We start from the raw sequence: 21,107 nt of genomic DNA, 5'->3' as shown, positions 1-21,107 counted from the left end.
AAATATCAAAGAGTAAACATAAGCACAACTTATTGCTTTGCTAAATTTAGGCAATGGCAGCAGACTGAGCCTCTTGATAAAAGCAACAAGCCATCTAGCCAGAAAGCAGTAGTGGTAATGCAGATAGTGTTATTTGCTATCTTGATAAACATTAACTAATATATAAACATTATTAAGACCATATAACATAGTTAAATAATCACTTCAGTTGCTCAATTGTGTCTGACTCTCTGTGACCCCATGGACTGCAGCACGCCAGGCTTCCCTGTCCATCACCAACTCCCAGAGCTTACTCAAACTCATGTCCATTGAGTTAGTGATGCCATCCAACCATCTCATCCTCTGTCATCCCCTTCTCCTCCTACCTTCAATCTTTCCTAGCGTCAAGGTCTTTTCCAATGAGTTAGTTCTTCACATCAGGTGGCCAAAGTATTGAAGTTTCAGCTTCAACATCAGTCCTTCCAATGAACACCCAGGACTGATCTGCTTTAGGATGGACTGGTTGGATCTCCTTGCAGTCCAAGGGACCCTCAAGAGTCTTCTCCAACACCAGAGTTCAAAAGCATCAATTCTTTGGCACTCAGCTTTCTTTATAGTCCAACTCTCACATCCATATATGACTACAGGAAAAACCATAGCTTTGACTAGATGGATCTTTGTTAGCAAAGTAGTCTCTGCTTTTTAATATGCTATCTAGGTTGGTCATAGCTTTTCTTCCAAGGAGCAAGTGCTTAATTTCATGGCTGCAGTTAAGGAATAAGCAGAAGCAGATAACCATAGCAGAAAAAAAAATGAGTAAATTAGAGATTTTATGTACATTTTAATCACTGTTGGTCATTTACAGTGAATTCTTGTAAATCTTACAAAATTAAGATTTCTTGGCATCTTTTAGGAGCACCAATGACTTAGTAAACAATGGTGCCCTTGAATTCAGTATATGCAAGGTAAAAGGAGTGGCGGGATATGGAGAATTATAATCCTGCCTCCTGCAGCTTAGAGGCCAGGAGAAAGCACTCTCATACAATGCAGGAGAAATAAAGTGGCGGATACAGATACCCATTAAACGTCTAGATGCATGGTTAAAGGTGGAGGAACATAATGTTTCATTTCTTTTCTTTCATAATTTATTTGTTTTATTTTTTTTTTATGGCACTCGTTACTCTCTAACATATTTTATGCTTGATTAGTGGCTTAGCATCAAGCTTCCCAACTAGAAAGTAAGCTATGTAAGGGCAGGAATCTTGCTTATTTGTTTCAAGAACATATCCCTCATCCTGTAAAAGTAACTAGCATGTGGTGCATACATACTAAGTCGTGTCTGTTGTCATACATACTAAGTCGTGTCTGTTGTCATACATACTAAGTCGTGTCTGTTGTGTCCGACTCTTTGAGACTCTGTGGACCATAGTCTGCCACAGGTGCTCATTAAGGCTGGTAGGCTTTTCAGAACTCTTGACTCTATGCACAGAGCACTGTGATCTGAACAGTGCTTTAGGTAAGAAACATTAGAACCACAGGAGTAATAAAAATTTAAAGAGGGTAAATGAAAAATATAGGTTATGAAAATAAGCAAGTTTGGGAAAGGTAAAACCATTTAGATAATATCATTATACAAGATAAAGGAAGCATAAGATAGTAAGGCACAGGGTTGAGAAAGGATAAATTTCGATACTGTTTTGGCTATTATGTGAAAGTATGAATTTTACATGTTTAGTATTTACAAAATAGGGTGTTAGTATTTTCTATATGTGATCATTATACTTCAGCATTTCACTGTCTTTTACACTTGTGGTTTATCAAGAAGCCAGGGTTGTTAACCACATAATTGTCCTTTAACTTCCCTGGTGGCTCAGATGGTAAAGAAACCGCCTGCAATGGAGACCCAGGTTTCATCCCTGGGTTGAGAAGATCCCCTGGAGAAGCAAATGGCTACCCACTCCAGTGTTCCTGCCTGGAAAATCCCATGGACAGAAGAATCTGGAGGGCTACAATTAACAGGGTCACAAAGAGTCAGACATGACTGAATGACTAACAAACACTTTAATTGTCCTTTATGCCACTCATTCCTATTGTTGAGTAAACTCCTTCTAAATCTAAATCCTAAGTGTTCATCATGGAATGTGCTTACTTGTTTTCCATCTATATTTTCATATTAAGTGATCTAATCCATTCTCGGGACTTCAGATAGCATCCATGTATAACAATTTCTAAATTCCAGTACTCTCTTTAGAACTGAAGACTTACATAGCTAATTGCCTGTCCTCTCCACTTACCTGTCAAACAGGAAAGTCCTGGATTCTTCCTGCTCACACCCTCATCCCTGCTCCTCTTTCATTGTCCCTTCATTACATCTTTCCAGTTGCTCAAAACAGCAGTTTGGCACTTCCATTCTATTAGCATGGTCTGTAGCCACCTAAGATGCATTTAAATCTTTCTACTGATCCCATTTTTACTGCCTTTACTCAGAGAAAGTCATCAAAATTTCTTGGCTTGACCACTGCAATAGCCTTCTATCTTATGTGTCTACAGTCTTGTAGACATAATACAGTCTACAGTCTTGTAGACTATAATACATCCCATAGTTCGCAGAATGAGCTTGAACTATGAATCGGAACCTGCCATTCCCCTGCAGGAGAAAACGCAAAAAACCTTGGTGGCTGCCATTTGCCGCTGGGATGAAATTTCAAAATTCTTAGTATGGCGCCAGGTGCTTTCAGGTTTGCCCATGTCTACTCCTCCAGCCTCATCTTAGACTGTTCTTTACTAAACTCCATACTGGCCTGCTTTTTTGTTCCTTGGTTTGCATGTTATTCCACCTCCCTGAAATAGATACCTCCATCCTCTCACCCAGATTAATTTAGGCTTATTAAAGTTTCAGTTTAAATTTTATACCTCAGAGAAGCCTTGACACCTGTTCACTAGATAGCATCAGTGTCTCTGAAATTTTGTGAACTTTTCCTTCATAGCAATCAATCAGTTTTTAATTAAATATGATGTTCACAATTATTTGTTTGACCTTTCTCAGACCTTTAGAGAGTCAGACTGTGTGTCCCTTTTGTATACTGTGTCCTCAACACTTAGCATAGTTCCTGTCATATAGAAGGTACTCAGTAAGATTCTCCATTGTTGTTGTTGTTTTTTAAATAATTTCTCTTTTGAATTTTTAGCTTTTCAGCATTTCACAATTCTGTTTGACCTTTTGTAGTGTGAAATACAGAGAAAAGTATATAAATGTACATATCACTGAATTATGAAACACAACATCACCTGTGTTATACTACCCAAAACAAGAAACAGCACTTCACTAGTATTTGGAAACCTCAATTTTCTTTTTCCTATAACTCCCACATTACCCTATGCTATAGTAATCAATCACTCTCTTGCTTTTATTAATAATTTTACCACCTAAGTATATAATACTAAGCACTATAGTTAAATTTTCCCAGTTTTGAACTGGAATCATATACTATATATTCTCTTGGGTCTTTTCTCAATATTGTTCTTAAGATTCATCTGTTTGCTTGTAGCTGTACTATGTTGATTCTGTGCTGTATCATTTCATTGTATGAACATAATAGAGTTTTGTGGTTTTTTTTACCCTTTTTGCTATTGATGGACTTTTATTGCACTAATTCAAGGCTGCTCTGAACATTCTTGTAAAAGTTTATATTCTCGCTTGTGTGTACATGAAGTTCTCTAAACTCCATAGCTAAGAGTAGAATGCTGTCTCATAGAGTATGTGTGATTTCAAATTTACGAGGCAATGTAAAGCTTTTCCAAAATGGTTATATCAGTTTCTTTTCTCAACAATAGCGTATAAGAGTTCCTATTGCTCTAACTTCTCACCGTTACTTAATACTGTCAGACTTTTTTATTTTAGCCAGACTTAAATCATTTTATTTTTAATTTCCATTTCTCCTGTTATCAGAAAGCTTTAGTAGTTTTTCACTGGTTTGTTAGGCACAAAAATTTTTTAATTTATGAAGTGCCTTCTTGAGTGTTTAGCCCATTTTCCTACTGTTATGTTTTTCCTTATTTTTTTTCTATTGACTTGAAGGAATTCTTGATAGATTCTGGATATGAGTTGTTTATAAATAATTCTGAATGACTGAATGTGGCTCTTTCCAGCCCACCTACTACTTCTTCCTCATTCTCTAGAGTTATAGGGTATTTATTGAAGATACAGAGCAATATCCATGTTCACTCTACTTTCAGTTGTGAAACATTGTTTGGTATCTTTATGATCTGCCATTTTTGTTCTGAAGATAATTCAAGATGATGGTTAAATTTTAAAAGATCTCTCTTTATGGTTTATATTAATAGGAAAATACAAAACTTTATTTCCAACTTCCCTAAAGAGTTACATAGAGGTTTTCTTTCTGAAATGTGTAAAATGAGTAAGGAGGAAGGGATGAGAATCATAATATACATAATTCAAATGATTTTGAATTTATCTGAAGATTCTTAATCCTATTCATTTAACTGTGATGAGCTCTACTAGAACCATAAAATGTAAGTGATTCAAATTATTGTTTCAGAGCCACTGATTTTGGTGACTTCCCTGGTGGCTCTGATGGTAAAGAATCTGCCTGCAATGCAGGAGACCCAAGTTCAATCTCTGGATTGGGAAGATCGCCTGGAGAAGAGAATAGCTACCCACTCTAGTATTCTTTTTTTTTTTTAATTGGAAACTAGTTACTTTACAATATTGTGGTGGTTTTTGCCAAACATTGAGATGAATCAGCCACAGGTGTACATGTGTCCCCCACCCCGAATCCCCCTCCTCTCTCCTTCCCCATCCCATCCCTCTGGGTTGTCCCAGTGCACCAGCTTTGAGTGCCCTGTTTCATGCATCGAACTTGGACTGGTAATCTGTTTCACATATGGTAATATACATGTTTCAATGCTATTCTCTCAAATCATCCCACCCTTGCCTTCTCCCACAGAGTCCAAAAGTCTGTTCTTTACATCTGTGTCTCTTTTGCTGTCTCGCATATAAGGTCATGATTACCATCTTTCTAAATTCCATATATATGCATTAATATACAAATATAATGTATTGGTGTTTTTCTTTCTGACTTACTTCACTCTATATAATAAGCTCCAGTTTCATCCACCTCATTAGAACTGATTCAGATGTGTTCTTTTTAATAGCTGAGTAATATTCCATTGTGTATATGTACCACAACTTTCTTATCTATTCGTCTGCTGATGGACATCTAGGTTGCTTCCATGTCCTATCTATTGTAAACAGTGTTGCAGTGAACATTGGGGTACACGTGGCTCTCTCAATTCTGGTTTCCTCAGTGTGTATGCCCAGCAGTGGAATTGCTGGGTTGTATGGCAGTTCTGTTTTCAGTCTTTTAAGGAATCACCACACTGTTCTTCACAGTGGCTGTACTAGTTTATATTCCCACCAACAGTGTAAAAGTGTTCCCTTTTCTCTGCACCCTCTCCAGCATTTATTGTTTGTAGACTTTTTGATAGCAGCCATTCTGACTGGCATGAGATGGTACCTCATTGTGGTTTTGATTTGCATTTCTCTGATAATGAGTGATGTTGAGCATCTTTTCATATGTTTGTTAGCCATCCATATGTCTTCTTTGGAGAAATGCCTGTTTAGTTCTTTGGCCCATTTTTTGACTGGGTCATTTATTTTTCTGGTATTGTGCTGCATGAGCTGCTTGTATACCTTTGAGATTAATTCTTTGTCAGTTGCTTTGTTTCCTATTATTTTCTCCCATTCTGAAGGTTGGCTTTTCACCTTGCTTATAGTTTCCTTCATGTGCAAAAGCTTCTAAGTTTAATTAGGTCCCATTTGTTTATTTTTGCTTTTATTTCCATTACCCTGCAAGGTGGGTCATAGAGGATCCTGCTGTGATTTATGTCAGAGAGTATTTTGTCTATGTTTTCCTCTAGAAGTTTTATAGTTTCTGGTCTTAAATTTAGATCATTAACCCATTTTAAGTTTTTTTGTGTACAGTGTTAGAAAGTGTTCTAGTTTCTTTTATAGGTGGTTGACCAATTTTTCCAGCACCACTTGTTAAAGAGATTCTTATCTCCATTGTATGTTTTTGCCTCCTTTGTCAAAGATAAGGTGTCCATAGGTGCATGGATTTATCTCTGGGCTTTCTATTTTGTTCTATTGATCTATATTTCTGTCTTTGTGCCAGAACTATACTGTCTTGATGACTGTAGCTTTGTAGTACAGTTTTAAGTCAGGCAGGTTGATTCCTCCAGTTCCATTCTTCTTTCTCAAGATTGCTTTGGCTATTCGAGGTTTTTTGTGTTTCCATACAAATTGTGAAATTATTTGTTCTAGTTCTGTGAAAAATACTGTTGGTAGCTTGATAGGGATTGCATTGAATCTATAGATTGCTTTGGGTAGTATACTCATTTTCACTATATTGATTCTTCCGATCCATGAACATGGTATATTTCTCCATCTATTTGTGTCCTCTTTGATTTCTTTCATCAGTGTTTCATAGTTTTCTATATATAGGTCTTTTGTTTCTTTAGGTAGATATATTCCTAAGTATTTTATTTTTTTCATTGCAATGGTGAATGGAATTGTTTCCTTAATTTCTCTCTCTGTTTTTTCATTGTTAGTGTATAGGAATGCAAGGGACATCTGTGTGTTGATTTTATATCCTACAACTTGACTATATTCATTGATTAGCCCTAGTAATTTTCCGGTGGAATCTTTAAGGTTTTCTATGTAGAGGATCATGCAAACAGTGAGAGTTTTACTTCTTTTCTTCCAATCTGGATTCCTTTTATTTCTTTTTCTGCTCTGATTGCTGTGGCCAAAACTTCCAAAACTATGTTGAATAGTAATGGCGAGAATGAGCACCCTGTCTTGTTCCTAACTTTAGGGAAAATGCTTTCATTTTTTCACCATTGCCCCTCTAGTATTCTTGCCTGGGGAATTCTGTGGACAGAGGGCGTGGCAGGCTATAGTCCTTGAGGTCAAAAAGCGTCAGACATGACTGAGTGTCTAACACTTTTCTTGCCTGAATTTTACTGATTTTTTTTAAGAATCACTTCAAATGTCACCTTCTGTTGGAAGTCTTAGTTATCCTCCACCTGAGTGAATAAGTTCTGTATTTCCTTTGCAGATCTGTATCGTAGAACTTAACTACCACACTGTTATGAAAATGGATTTTCTTGCCTAAATCCTGTTCTTGTTTCTTTAGACCTTTCATAGGTCATCTGTCAATCATAACCACCCAGGAAGTCATAAAATAAGTGTTATTTAAAAAGAAAATCTAATGGTATAGGTAGGCCTTATCCCCCTTGACAGTCCAATAAATCATCCTCTTAAAGGGTTAAGTTAAAATCTTAGTACTCTCCATTACTGAGCTGGAAGCTTAATTACATAGAAATATCCTAACAAACAGTTCACTTTTACAGTTAATTTGCAGCTTTTACAGTTAATTTCTCTCTAATTTTCCTTTTAAGCCATCCTTAGAAATTCTATTTGATCATACAAAAAAAAAAAAAAACCAGCAGATTGCAAATTTTGAGTGTTACCAGTTTCTTGCAAGCACATCCTTTCTCCACGAGGTATTGACTTAGATGGAATAAAGTGAAATTTTGTTCCAAGTTTAACCCTTCAGCAACCCTTGCTAAATACAAATAAATCATCTGTAATTACATTCAATAGCAGTATTGTTAGGTGTCATTCATGATTTCATTGTTAGTTGAAAGTATCCTCCGTAGCCCCTGTATTTGCTTCTTTTCAAACAATCAGTCTTTTTCATTGTGTTTTCTTGAAGATAGTGTGAGGCAGGAAAGCAGGGGTGATATTATGACTGTCTCTCTTATTATCATCTCTTTTCTTTTGATTTTTACCTCTATGACCTACTTCCTGTTTCTAAAGAGATATGGTTTGAGAAATAGTCAAGTTTTATTTTATTGTTGTGTTGTTCTTGAAATGATCCAGCTTGGAAGAGTCTTCTGTATATTTTAAAATTGTTTTCATAGAGTATGAAGAATGCTTTTTCAGTCATGTACACTGCTCCTTTTTGCCTTTTACAGAATGTGCTAGGTTTGATATGGGACTCTGGAATTAGACTCCCTCTGTTAGTTTTGGCTCTGTCATTTACTAGCTAACTGAGTGACTTTGGGCGATTACTGAAGTTTTCGTGCCTCAGAATCCTAACTGGTAAAAAATGGGATATTAATGTTGAGCATTAAATAACTTTACATATGTAAAGCTTAGAATGATTGCTAGTACATGGTAACTCAGTAAATACTGACTTTTGTTTATTATTACTGTTGTTATTATCAGTGTCATGTGAGTTGATTGAACCAGAACTCACTATAGAAAGTGAACCAGAACTCACTATAGAAAGTGAAAGGTTTTTTTTTTTTTTCAACAAAAACAGTTGGTTATTTGTTATCTCATACAATTAAAACAATTTTATATCTTTGCTCCTTCAACAAGATGAAGAGCTTAACAAGACTAATACTTTGAATTATGTTAAAACAAATTATAATTAGTCCATGGAAACCTTCATTATTATAGTATTTGACTTTAAAATACATAATTTACATAGACTTATACAGATTATTCTGTTTTTAATAAGATATTCTAATTTGCTTTATTAGATTTTATTTTTCCTTGATTTTAAAGTTTCATGGAATTTAAGATGTGATATATCAAGACTTTTCCTTTATTATGTCACAAAGAATTCTAAGTATCAGAACATATAGCCATATCTTTTATCTTGAAGATCACTAGGTATGTATCACACATGCTCAATATCTATTTTTGTGCTCTCAAATTTAATGCATTCTTTAATTGTTATTTCATACTTTGAATTAACATCCTATTGGTAGTTTATATAGAATAATTTCCTTTATCTAATTTCTAGTTTTCTTTTATTCTTTTCCTTTTGTTAACTTTTTTTCTTCTCTCAACTGTTCTGATAGTTTCAGTTTGTTTCACTTTATTTTATTGAAGTATAGTTGATTCACAATATTGTGTTAGTTTTAGGTGTACTGAAAATTGATTCAGATATACATATATATGCAAACACACATATATAATATCTTTTCAGATTATTTTTCCATTATAGGTTATTATAATATATAATTCCCTGTGCTAAACAGTAAATCCTTGTTGCTTATCTATTTTATGTATAATAGTTTGTATCTGTTAATCCCATAATCCCAATTTATTCTGCTCCCCAATCCCTTTCCCCTTTGGTAACTTAGTTTGTTTTTTCTGTCTGTGAGTCTATGTATACGGATTCATTTGTATTATTTTTAAGATTCTACATAGAATTGATATCATATAATATTTGTCTTTCTCTGTCTGATTTACTTCACTCAGTATAATAATCTCTAGGTTCATCTATGTTGCAGATGGCAATATTGCCTTCTTTATGGCTGAGTAATATTCATGTGTGTGTGTGTGTGTGTGTGTGTGTGTGTGTGTAAGAAGGTAAAGTAAGAAGGTTCCCTTTCTCCATACCCTTTTCAGCATTTATTATTTGTAGACTTTTTGATGATAGCCATTCTGACCAATGTGAGGCGAGACCTCATTGTAGTTTTGATCTGCATTTTTCTAGTTAGTAATGTTGAGCATTTTTTCATGTGCCTGTTGGCCATCTGTATGTCTTCAGAGAGTTGTCTGTTTAGGTCTTGTGAGTTGTTTGTTTCTTTTAATTTTTAAATTTATTTTTAATTGGAGGATAATTACTTTACAATATTGTGTTAGTTTCTACCATATAGCAACATGAATTAGCCATAGGTATACGTATGTCCCTCCCACCTCTTACCCATTGCACCCCTCTAGGTTGTCACAGAACCTCAGGTTTGAGCACCCTGCATCATACAGCAAATTCCTACTGGCTATCTATTTTACATATGATAATTATATGTTTCATGTTTGTTTTTTAATGTTGAGTTTTTGATCTGTTTGTCTATTTTGAATGTTAACCTCTTGTTGATCACATTGTTTGTAAATATTTTTTCCCATTCTCTAGATTATCTTTTGTTTGTTTGTTTGTTTCCTTTGCTGGGCAAAAGCTTTTAAGTTAGATTAAGTCCCATTTGTTTATTTTTATAAGTATTCTGATTGACAAATCCAACTGAATTTCTAGCTGATAGCCAGCAACAACCATCAGGCACATGAGTGAGCAGCCTTCAGCCCACCAGCCATCAAGTCAGTCCCAGTCTTTGTGTTGCCCCATTCGATGCTGCATGGAGCTACTCTACCTGGATCCTGCTCAAGTTCAAATTTGCAATGATTTTCAAATATGTAATGTTCACAGTTAATGAATGTGGATGTTTGAAGCATGAGTTTGGGCTGCTATATAGCAAAAATAACTGACATACAAGGGTAAACTTTTTTCCTATCTTCAAAGTAACATTTTTAAGGAAATAAATATTATTGGAATTATTTCCCAGGAAATTTGACCATGGAAGTCACTTGGTATTTTTGGCATAGGAATAAACTCTTTTATTTCTTTTTTTTTTTGAAAAGATAAAAATTCCTTATTTTTTTATTCCTGGTACCACTACCACAATTTACAGGGCAATATACCTGATGTACTGAAAAGAAAAAAAGACAAAGCTACAACAGATAAAAGACCTCAGGAATGTACATCTAATTGACACCACATTGCATTAATCGATAGCTGCACTTTTTGCAACCTGTGGCTATGACAATCCTGAACAAGAAGGGTTTCCTGTTTAAGCTGCAATAACTTTTCTGACTATGGATCATCATTCCTTCTGTGGCATATTTTTACAGTTCCTCTAACACATTTGGGACAACTGTCTCAAAGTAACCTGCAGCTTTCCTGACAACTCCTCGCTGTCTCTCCTGCTAAGAACTGTAGCCCTTTTCTTCTGAGTTTTTAGAACCTCCTGCTACCATATCCACCATTTCCACCACCAGATCCATAACCACCACCATAGGGACTGTCCAAGCTTCTTCCACCAAAACTACCCCCTTTCATGGGTCCCTAATTGGATTGCTGTTGTCCACTATAATTTCCAAAATCATTATAGTTTCCACCACCACCATAGTTACCTCCAAAATTTCCTCCTTCATTGTAACCATATCCTCCACCACCGCCACCATTTCCACCACCTTGGTTTCCATATCCTGGTCCACCACCACCATAACCTCCTCTACTACTATAACCAGGACCACCACCATAGTTGCCACCATCACCTCCAAATCCATTATATCCACCATCACCTCCTCCATAACTCCCTCTGCTGCCATCACCTCCACCACCATAGCCTTCTCTTCCACCAAAGTTTCCACCATGGCCGAAGTTACCTCCACCATCTCCAAAGTTTCCTCCATGACCCATAAAGTTGCCAGATCCACCTCCGTGACCTCTTTGTGATCCAGCAGATTGCATCTCTTATTTAGAAAGGGCCTTTTTCACTTCACAATTATGCCCATTAATAGTGTGGTATTTCTGAACAACAATTTTATCAACTGTACCATGATCATCAAAAGTTACAAAAGCAAATCCTCTCTTTCCCCACTCTGCCTGTCTTCCATAACTTCTATGGTTTCAATCTTGCCATGCTTTTCAAAGTAGTCTCTCAGATTACATTCTTCTATATCTTCTTTAATACCACCACCAAAAATTTTCTTCGCTGTTAGCTGGGCACCAGGCTTTACAGAATCCTTTCTAGAAACAGGGGTTTTCCCCTGGTGGCTCAGACGGTAAAGCGTCTGTCTACAATGCGGGAGACCCAGGTTCAATCCCTGGGTTGGGAAGATCCCCTGGAGAAGGAAATGGCAATCCACCTCAGTACTATTGCCTGGAAAATCCCATGGACAGAGGAGCCTGGTAGGCTACAGTCCATGGGGTGGCAAAGAGTTGGACAGGACTGAGCGACTTCACTTTCACTTTCACTTTCTAGAAACAGCTCTCTTTGGTTCCACTACACGCCCATCAACCTTGTGTGGTCGAGCACACATTTTGCATCCACTGCTTCAACACAAGAGTAAGTCACAAAACCAAAACCCCTGGAACGTTTTGTTTGGGGGCTCTCATCACCACACAATCTGTAAGTGTGCCCCATTTCTCAAAGTGTTCTCTTAAGCTATCATCTGTAGTTTCAAAGCTCAGACCACCAATAAACAGCTTTCTCAACTGCTCAGGTTCCTTGGGATCATGATCCTCCTCCCCGCGGCGGCCATGGCCAGAGTCGAGCTGGGGCAACTGGGCGGCGGTTTTACCTCCATTTTGAGACCGGACTCGCCTCTTCCAACTCCCAGGAATAAACTCTTAAGAATGTCTGTGAAAAAAAAATTTTAAGCTCTGTGATAACATGTATAAGTATAGCACAAAAATAATTTCAACATTTCTTCATCTGTTTGAATATGTATATTTCTTGTCCTTTCACTGACATTATATAATAACTGCCAGTTTTCTTAACATTATCATTATTATTATTGTCTTATTTTGTATAGAACAGAGATGAGAAATATGGAAAATCAGTCACCACTCACTAGGCTACACTTATAATGCAGTAGTAGTTGATCAGTGCACTTTTTTATGCCGAGTCAAGGTATAACTTCCAAATTCTCAACACAGCACTTCATGTTGTCACAGATGTTCATGCCAGTGGAATGAACATCTGAGATGTGACCTATAATTTATAAAATATCTTATAAATATTTTTAAATTTAACATATGACATGATCTTCATATATAATTTTTTTCCCTTCCCAATTTGGCCGCCAGACTCTCAAAGCTACCTTGATACCGCCATCGCTCTGCTTATTTGAAGGTATTTCTTTTACTTTTGAGAGGTCTCTGCTTCACATACACTTTTTTTCCTTTTCTCTTTTTTTAACCTCTCCTGTAGCTTTTTTCTGTGTTAAGTCAAAAGTTACCTAAGTTTGTGGAAAAAAATCACTCTGAGATTTCCCTAAGGGGACAATATGGTGAGTGGGAAAAACTATTATAATTTCCTATAAAACATTTTCACTATGGAAAAAAGATGAGAAGTAAGTATATGAGTGATGAGTTTATTTGCAAAATTTTATAGTACATCTGAAGAGAATTGATTATGTAAGGAAACTGAGGCCATGCTATGTCCCAGGTGCTAGACTGCTTATACACTTTAACTTGTTTGATTGTCAGAATACACCTATAAGGAGAATATCACTACCCAAATTTTTCCATTTATATAGATTTATTAATCATTTGTTCTTACTCATCTGTTAATTTATTTTTTTCTTCTATAAATTATTTGAAAGATTTTATAGCACCGTAATAAAGTGATGATATACGAGTTTTTAAATATCATAAAAAGGAAAAATATTCATTATTCAGTCAAGAGCAGGAGAATAAAACAGAACAAATTTCACACATCAAAAGAGCCTATAGAATTACTGTTACTTTTTCTAGATTTCCTGACAAAAGCAGTTTATCACAGAGAACTAAAAGTTTCACCACGAATCTTTCCCTAAAAGGGAATTCTTACATGGGGCTTCAAGTAGAGCATTTTTTATTAAATGAAATACTGTAAATATTTAAGTGCTATTTTATGTGGCTTTTAATATACTAGCATCATCATCGTCATGTGATATAATGTATAATATCCTCAACATCATAATTGTAAGAAATGAAATAATAGATTTCATGTACCACATGCTTTTAATATCTATCAATAAAAGCCATAAAAAAGCATCATAGTGAAATTTAGTGTCTTAGGAAAATGTGATCCAAGAATATAGTATTCTGATGGATCTGCTTGAATCTAATTAAAACCCAGTATATATGGAGAAGCAGAATGCCTGTTCCTATAATAATTCTTCTATGTGAACTTTCATTCAGTCAGCCTTTTATACTAGAAGTAATAGGAGTTGTTTTAATCCTCTCTGCTCTTAAAAGGGTCTGAGAAATACTCTATGTGGTTGATTTGGGGGTAGAATCTTAAACTTTAGAGATCAAATGAACAGGTGATGGGGTGACATTCTTTTATGAGAACCCAGAGCCTGAAGAGAACACCCTCCTAGTTAGCTAGCCTATTACCTCTGCAGGAAGGTAGGCTGAGAAGGGGACACTTCCAGGAAAGTCCAGCGTTTTTCAGGTATCAATGCTACATCCATCTCAGGACAAGAATGTATAAACAAAACAGTTCCCAAATTTTTACAACCTTCAGCAGAGCAGACATTTTCAAATCATTTCATACTTCATCTTACTTAATTTCTCATTATGGTCCTAGAAAATTTTCAGAAGTATTGCCATTAAATGTCAGATTTGAGAAAAGCTTCCCAGAAAAGTAAGATTAATTTGTTCATTTGATTAAAATTTTCAGATGAAATAAATCAAGTGATAACTTTCCTGCCATTGAAACTGTTCAAAGCCTCCTTTTTCTTGTAAGTCGGTTCTCATCAACCAGTTTATTGGAATTCATTTCAAGCAAGGGACCTCACCTAGAGGGATTCAAAATATGGTTTACTCTACATTTAAAATACACGGTCCAAGTTTTTAATCAAATGAATTTTGTAAAGAAACATTATTGTGTCCCAGTGAGAAAGGGGTTTAAGATTTTTTTTTTCATTCAAGACTATTTTTCTAGCATTGAAGAGCTGAAAGTAAAGCAAGTGGGTATCAGCTAGAGTCTATGCCATGATTTTTTTAAGATGGCAAATAAAAGTAAGGTTTACCTTGCAAATATTCAACATGATGTTTTTAAATTTTGCTAATCGATTGGTGAAAGCCCAATTAAATACCTAGTAAATTGGCTTTGGTCACATTTTAATGAATGTCATTAAAAATATATAAGAATCGTGTCAATACACTTCTATCAAATTTTAGCAAGTGTTAAAATATATTCAGTACAAATGTAAGAATAAGTGAAATATTTAATATGTTGGCTTTTACAAAGATTTCTCATTAAGTTATTATGCGATGCAGGGACCCCACTGAATAGTGCTTACTGCTATGACCTGTGCATCTTCTTATCATTTTTTTCTCCATCACATGGAAAAAAAAAACTGGTGTTCTGGCTTTGGTATGGCCTAGGACCACAACACAATACACAATGGGCAGTGACCAGTTGTGGGGATGGTTCAAGCAAATAATTTTTACTGTCCTAGGTGACAGTTCATTTGTAACTAACTAAAAACTTGAGTTCTGTTTTGTGCCTGATTTTTATTCTTCTGAAAAAAGTGGAGAGTGCCCTGAGTTACAGTACCGATCCACTTTGAGTGATCTAAGAAGGTCACTTAAGCCAATGACTGAAAGGTCTACAGATTCTATTTTCCCATGCTAAAATCAAATGATTTGTGTTTTTATTTCATAAAAGATCTGAATTATTGACAGTCGCATTTTGAGTTGGCGCCTACTTCATATATAGGCCGAGCAGGTAACGATACATCCTCCCTTTGTGCTGCCTTTATAAATTTGAAGATATTAGGTACTTTGTACTTTGTTATGGTGCATAGATAGACCCTCATGAAATAGACATGTCTTCTAAGAGCCTGAAGATAGAATAGAATCATATAATAGACACTTGAAATGTAGCACAGAAGAGACTAATGTTTCACACTCAAAGTTTAGCCCTTTCTATTAGCAGCAAGTTTTAGTGTAGCTTTTTTTATGTTAACAAACCTTTGAAATAGGTAGAGGTGGTTCTCTAATGTGAACACATACCCTCCCCCTAACACACACACACACGTTCATTCTTTCTCATTCTTTCTTTACCTATTTCTCGTTCTCTCCTCTATGTTCATCTGCCTCTCCCTCTCTCCCTCCCTCCTTTCCTTCTCATAAGTAAGACCCCCAAAAGCTTCAATTTAAAAAAGATTTGAAGAATTTACCTGTTTACCATTATCATGTATCATAAATTGTTTTGATATATGCACTCACACATTCAGCACATTCAGTCATTTGTTACATCAGCATTATCTCGTGGATGCCAAGCATTGTGCTAGGCGCGGGGAATAAAGCAACCAAAACAAACCTGAACTCACCCTACATTTAGAGGGTTAAGTGGTTCACTCTTACGAATAAGGAAACAAATTTGGCTGAAAGTACTAAAACTCATGAAAAGATTTTAAATTATTTGCTTGACACTCAGTAAATAAACCAAACAGACAAGAATCTAAGTCAGAGTTTTACAACTCTGTGGTAGCCTAAGGAACTATGATCATCTCTAATTAGCAGTGTGGAAAGATTACTGTTCTGAAAGTAGTAAGGTCTTGGTTCTTGGAATGGCTCTGCCACTAATTAGCTGTATCACTTTGAACAAGTCAGTTGACATCTGGGCCTCAATTTTTCTCACATATAAAAATGAGAGAAGTGAACTTGGGGGTCTCTAAGATCCTTTTCAGATCTTAAGAGCTTATGATTATCCAAATGTACAAACTCAACATAAATGAAATTCCTAGTTTTCTTTAAGATACAAAGTAACATATATATAAAGTAACAGTTTTTCTATATACTTGAAGTTATCTATACAGTATAAATAAAAAATATAATTCCCCTAGCAACAAAAGTATAAAATTGCTAAAAGAAACTTGACTGATATTTAAAAATATTATACTGAGCACTTACTGTGTGCAAATAAGACTATTGCTAGGTAAAGACTGCTGCTACTGCTGCTAAATCGCTTCAGTCATGTCCGAATCTGTGAGACCCCATAGATGGAAGCCTACCAGGCTCCCCCATCCCTGGGATTCTCCAGGCAAGAACACTGGAGTGGGTTGCCATTTCCTTCTCCTATGCATAAAAGGGAAAAGTGAAAATGAAGTCACTCAGTCGCATCTGAATCTTAGCAACCCCATGGACTGCAGCCTACGAGGCTCCTCCATCCATGGGATTTTCCAGGCAACAGTACTGGAGTGGGGTGCCATTGCCTTCTCCGAGGCAAAGACTAGTGCTAGGTAAAAGTCAAGGAGCCTGCCTCCATGGAATTTATGTTCTGGTAGGTAAAGCAAATAGAAGAGAGTTATTTGTACAATTAAGCCAATAATAATTTTTATAAATTCAATGAAGGAAAAGAATTGACTAATAAGAGAGCGTGTGTGTGTGTGTGTGTGTGTGTACCATATATAGCCAAGGCTAAAATATTCACTTTTTTTTGTTTCATTCCATTCAACAACAATTTAACTGTTATTTGCCTGGTACTGAGGAGAGTTTCCCCAAGATGTGACATTTTCAATGGTAAAACTGGGGAAGTCCCAGACAAAACAGGACGTTGATCACAGTAGCACCATGGTACATTTTGAAAACAAAAGACCAATGTGTATGAACACATAAGGATTAAGATGATTGAGAATAACTTGAATAAAGCTGGTAAGGTAGGCAAAGGACAGATAACTTATAGCTTTATAAACCATGTTAATTTTAGAGCTTTGCTTGTTTCTCCCAAATGGAAAACCAACATAGGGCTTGATATGATTAGAATTCATTCTTAGAAAATCCATCTGCCAGTAGTAAGAATAGTGAATTTGGTGGTTATGTAAAGGTTGTGGTGATAGTGATGATAAGGTTATCACAAAGCTAAGTTTAGAAAGATTAGTGAGATTATTGCAGTAATTAAAATAAAAGATGGTGAAGGGTATAGAGTAATGACAGTAACTATGAGAAGAAGTAGGCAGATTAAAATACATGATATATTGGAAGTAGAATTAATGAAATCTAGAAATATGATTGTGGGAAGGTCAAGTAATGATAGAATAATTGGCATCTAGAGAATCTGAGATAATGGAATATTCTTAGAGAAGTATCGAGGGGGAAAGTGACCTCAGGCTAATGAAACAAACTCAAATCCTGTAATGGGAGCATTGCCTTAAAAACACAGCAGAAAGTTGACTCTTGAAATATAGTACCACAGAAGAGTAAGAAAATACTAAATTGCATTTAGCATGTGCTGTCTCTAAAATAAATGAAAAACATATGCTATCTGAAATAATAGAGAAAAAAAAGAAGAAATGAAATGGAGACAGACCAACATGATAAGAACTATTATGTCATTTAGAGCCTGAAAGCTTGCCTTCAAACCCAGGTTCTGCCACATTACTTATTAGAGCTAGGATTTCGGTTTGTTATTTAGTTTTACTATATGACAAGGTTCCTCATAGATAATAAATAAAAACTAAAATGATGCTAAAATTTTACAAAGATAGTACAAAAATACGGAAGTACAGGTTAATATTTATAATACAGATTTTAAAGCCTTAGTAAAAACTACAAGAATAAATCAATGCATGACACAGCTACAAATTTTTAGCAATTTGAAATGAAGTTATATCCTAATACCACACCATAAAATGTAAATAAATAAATAAGGGTGGGGCCTGAATCAAATAGGACTTGATGTTCTTATAAGAAGAGAGTGAGACACCAGGGTTGTATGTGCACAGAGTAACGGCCATGCAAGGACTTAGTGAGAAGGTGACCCTCTGCAAGCCAAGGGGAAAGGCCTCAGGAGAAACTAATCCTGCTGGCACCTTGAACTTCCACTCTTCGGAACTATTGAGAAAATAAATGCCTGTTGTTAAGCAGGTGTACCTCCCCTCCCAAAGAAAAAGAAACTATAAATATGTTTAAGTGATTCAAGAAAGAAAATATAGAAACCACAATAGAAGAACATAATAGGATGAAAAATGTATGGGCAAATCATTGGTTCCAGATTTGAAAACTTTACCTGCCCAGCAAGACCTTGGCATCAGGAACCACAGTAACAGTCAGTAGGTCACTTCACAGAATTTTCTTAAACAGAACAAGTTTTCACTGTGTGGTTCAAACATTGTTAACATTTTTTACCACCAGTCCATCCCCAGTCCCAGAATAGAAGTGCTTCTGATGGGATGTGTGTGTTAAGTTTTTATTTAATGAATGCAACCTAAATCTGTAAATGTTTCTGTTTTAAAATATAGAATTTAAAAGTTCCATTAAAAAAAAAGTCATATTGAACAGCAGATTGCCAGAAGTAGCTGAGACAACTTTGAAGGAAAAAAAGGAAGGATGAGGATTTATGCTACAGATAATAAGATTCTGAATAAAAGCTAAATGGTGTCATCAGTGGAAAGGAATAGAGAGCCCAGAAACCTCCCCACAAACATATGAGAGCTTGCTTGTGTGTGTGTGTGCATTCATGTGTATGCTTCAGTTCAGTTCAGTCACTCAGTCGTGTCCAACTCTTTGCAACCCCATGAATCACAGCACACCAGGCCTCCCTGTCCGTCACCAACTTGCAGAGTCCACCCAAACCCATGTCCATCAAATCAGTGATGCCATCCAACCATCTCATCCTCTGTCGTCCCCTTCTCCTGCCCTCAATCTTTCCCAGCATCAGGGTCTTTTCAAATGAGTCAACTCTTCACATCAGGTGGTCAAGGTATTGGAGTTTCAGCTTCAACATCAGTCCTTCCAACGAACACCCAGAACTGATCTCCTTCAGAATGGACTGGTTGGATCTCCTTGCAGTCCAAGGGACTCTCAAGAGTCTCCTCCAAAACCACAGTTCAAAAGCATCAATTCTTTGGCGCTCAGCTTTCTTTAGGGTCCAACTCTCACATCCATACATGGCCACTGGAAAAACTATAGCCTTGACTAGATGGACCTTTGTTGACAAAGTAATGTCTCTGCTTTTTACTGTACTGTCTAGGTTGGTCATAACTTTCCTTCCAAGGAGTAAGGGTCTTTTAATTTCATGGCTGCAGTCATCATCTGCAGTGATTTTGGAGCCCCCAAAAAATAAAGTCAGCCACTGTTTCCACTGTTTCCCCATGTTTGCCATGAAGTGATGGGACCGGATGCCATGATCTTAGTTTTCTGAATGTTGAGCTTTAAGCTAACTTTTTCACTCTCCTCTTTCACTTTCATCAAGAAGCTCTTTAGTTCTTCTTCACTTTCTGCCATAAGGGTGGTGTCATCTGCATATCTGAGGTTATTGATATTTCTCCCAGCACTCTTGATTCCAGCTTGTGCTTCCTCCAGCCCAGTGTTTCTCATGATGTACTCTGCATATAAGTTAAATAAGCAGGGTGACAATATACAGCCTTGACGTACTCCTTTTCCTATTTGGAACCAGTCTGTTGTTCCATGTCCAGTTTTAACTGTTGCTTCCTGACCTGCATACAAATTTCTCAAGAGGCAGGTCAGGTGGTCTGGTATGCCCATCTCTTTCAGAATTTTCCACAGTTTATTGTGATCCACACAGTCAAAGGCTTTGGCATAGTCAATAAAGCAGAAATAGATGTTTTTCTGGAACTCTCTTGCTTTTTTGATGATCTAGCAGATGTTGGCAATTTGATCTCTGGTTCCTCTGCCTTTTCTAAAACCAGCTTGAACATCTAGAAGTTCCCGGTTCACGTATTGCTGAAGCCTGGCTTGGAGAATTTTAAGCATTACTTTACTAGCGTGTGAGATGAGTGCCATTGTGCAGTAGTTTGAGCATTCTTTGCTTAGTTGTGTCCAACTGTTTGTGACCATATGTATTGTAACCTGCCTGGCTCCTCTGTCCATGTGATTTTCCAGGTCAGAATACTGGAGTGGGCTGCCATTTCCTTCTCCATGAGAGCTTGCTATTGCATACAAATGAGGGGTGGGTATTTTTTAAAAATATATGATATGTAATAGTACTGAAAGAATTGATTATTCATATGGAAATCTCAGAAAGCTTAAATGTAAAAAGTGAAATTTTAATACTTTTAGAAGAAAATGAAGATCAGATTTGCAGTCTAGGTATAAGAAAGGATTTCTTAAACAAAGTATTTAAATATTTAAAATTTAAAATACAGTAAAATCAGATACCTCTGATAAAAGGTACAATGAAGTCAAAAGATGTGCCACATACTGGGAGAACAAATGCAATGTATGTAATTGACAAATTGTTAACATATAGAATATGTAAGGTAACCTTTTAAATCCTATAAATCAATAAGAAAAAGATAAATAATCTTAAAGTAAAGTAGAACAAGGATAGAAGAAATTCTGAGGAGAGTAAACCATAGTGACCAGTTTTTGAAGAGAAAAATCTCTCTAGGAATCAGAGAACTCCATATATATATATAAAAAGAAAATGTCATTTCAGACCAGTTGGTTGTCAGAAATTAAGAAATCCAGCAACTCTAGAGATGATAACAAAAATATAGGGAAATA

General features: G+C 36.1%; 1 protein-coding gene and 1 pseudogene across 8 annotated transcripts in view; one reads left to right on the top strand and one right to left on the bottom strand.

The window, feature by feature from the left end:
- Positions 1 to 21,107, top strand: part of RSRC1 (arginine and serine rich coiled-coil 1) — a 450,301-nt gene that overhangs the window by 314,180 nt on the left and 115,014 nt on the right. The gene's annotated exons all lie outside the window — the stretch shown is intronic.
- On the bottom strand, positions 10,798 to 12,226 carry LOC138424605 (heterogeneous nuclear ribonucleoprotein A3-like; annotated as a pseudogene).

The sequence above is a fragment of the Ovis canadensis genome, chromosome 1 (assembly GCF_042477335.2).
Source record: "Ovis canadensis isolate MfBH-ARS-UI-01 breed Bighorn chromosome 1, ARS-UI_OviCan_v2, whole genome shotgun sequence".
Taxonomy (NCBI): Eukaryota; Metazoa; Chordata; class Mammalia; order Artiodactyla; family Bovidae; genus Ovis; species Ovis canadensis.
This window is presented reverse-complemented; position numbering and strand designations above follow the sequence as displayed.